Source organism: Octopus bimaculoides, chromosome 16 (genome assembly GCF_001194135.2).
Source record: "Octopus bimaculoides isolate UCB-OBI-ISO-001 chromosome 16, ASM119413v2, whole genome shotgun sequence".
Taxonomy (NCBI): Eukaryota; Metazoa; Mollusca; class Cephalopoda; order Octopoda; family Octopodidae; genus Octopus; species Octopus bimaculoides.
Window position 1 is genome coordinate 34985627 of NC_068996.1, and position 1795 is coordinate 34987421.

General features: G+C 41.1%; 1 protein-coding gene across 4 annotated transcripts in view; it reads right to left on the reverse strand.

Annotated features, from left to right (window-relative positions):
* LOC106870681 (centrosomal protein of 290 kDa) overlaps positions 1-1795 on the reverse strand; it is a 364606-nt gene that overhangs the window by 2497 nt on the left and 360314 nt on the right. The window lies entirely within an intron of this gene.

The following is a 1795-nucleotide window of genomic DNA, read 5'->3' on the forward strand; positions in this document are numbered from 1 at the left end:
CCCGCCTCGACTCACTCTAATCAAACCACCCCGCATTACTTCCTGCCAAACACCATCCTACTGGAATCTGCCCCTATTTTTCCTGCAGCTGTTGACCTGCAACACTTTAAATAGAACATTATAAGCATCAAACTCCCTGGGTCTCAGAGCGCCTTCAAAAGTCATGGGTTATCCCTTTCCTTCAGCAAGCAAAATAAAAAAAAAAAGTTTCCGTCCACTTAGTTGAAAATAAGTACCAGAAGTACTCTTGTAATGGACTAGGGTCCATTCAGAAGAGAGTTTTGTACTAATAGCTGCTTACACACAACAAGGACTGGGATAAGCTCTGCCCTAACAGACCCCCTTGACTGGAACTTATTTTTAAATATTCATGAAGAAATAATTTCTGCATTTAGTGACCTTCCTCAAGTTAAAAACTCCACTCTGAGGAGCCGTGGTTGTTTATTTTTAGTCTGGCTGGCTGTGGAAAGTAATCAAACTTTTGTACATTATGTGGTTGTCAATTTAGATAATTGTCTAAATGTTTGGGGAATATCATTTTTACTAATCGTTTCTGGCATTTGTTTCAGTACCACAGATATGGTATTTATTTTCATATTACTTTGAGTTGAATAGTAATGTAATATTTGTCTAAGAGGTCAAAACAATTCCAGTCACTGCAATTTTAGTTCAGAATTAGTAGACATATTGGCTTTCATTGTTGCCTTTGTCAACATGTATATCCCTATCTAGTGCGTCATTTCACTGCCACATCACCTTATGTCTGAAAGGGAACTTGCACCAACCATACACACACAATTGCTCAACAATATAATATATATATCAACATGGATGCCCTTCCTAACACTCTCTGAGTGGTTGGCGTTAGGAAGGGCATCCAGCTGTAGAAACTCTGCCAAATCAGACTGGAGCCTGGTGTTGCCATCCGGTTTCACCAGTCCTCAGTCAAATCGTCCAACCCATGCTAGCATGGAAAGCGGACGTTAAACGATGATGATGATGATGATGATGATAAACATAATACACACATGGATAGACCCAGGAAGACCTAGAACAAAATGGTGAGAAGGGATTTTTGGATGCTGGGCCTCACTACATGAAATGACAAGGGAGTGAGAGTTGTGGTGATTTGCTGTACATCAAGCTAGGTAAAATTGCTGTCATCCATACATACAAGCTTGTCCTTTATAGGTGCTGGCAAATAAAAAACACCCAGCACACAATGTAAAGTGGTTGGCATTAGGAAGAGCATCTAGCAGTAGAAGCCATGGCACAACAGAATCTACCGGCCCCTATCAAACTGCCCAACCCATGCCAGCATGGAAAATGGATGACACAGAGAAAGAAAGATATATATATACGCTTTTTATCATTAATCTTACTTGTTAAAGTCATTAAAATGTGGTTATCCAGCAACACCATCGTGAAGAATTTTTAGTTGGTGGGAAACAATCACAGATGCACACACACACACACACATATATCATCTTCATCATTTAACGTCTGCTTTCCATGCAGATGATTGAATGGTTTGATAGGAGCTGGCCAGGCAGAAGACTACCCCAGGATACTGTGTATGTTTTGTCAGGGTTTTTACAGCTGGATGCCCTTCCTAACACCATTTTGCAGAGTGGGCTGAGTGCTTTTTACATGGCACCAGCAGGGTCACCAAGTAACTTGCAAGACAAGGAATTTTGAGAGGAGAAGGGGTACTGGAGGAGGGGAACTCATGTCAAAGGATGAAAAGTTAGAGTGAGACAGAGAGGCAGAAATGGGTGTCTTGCTATAGAGGAGG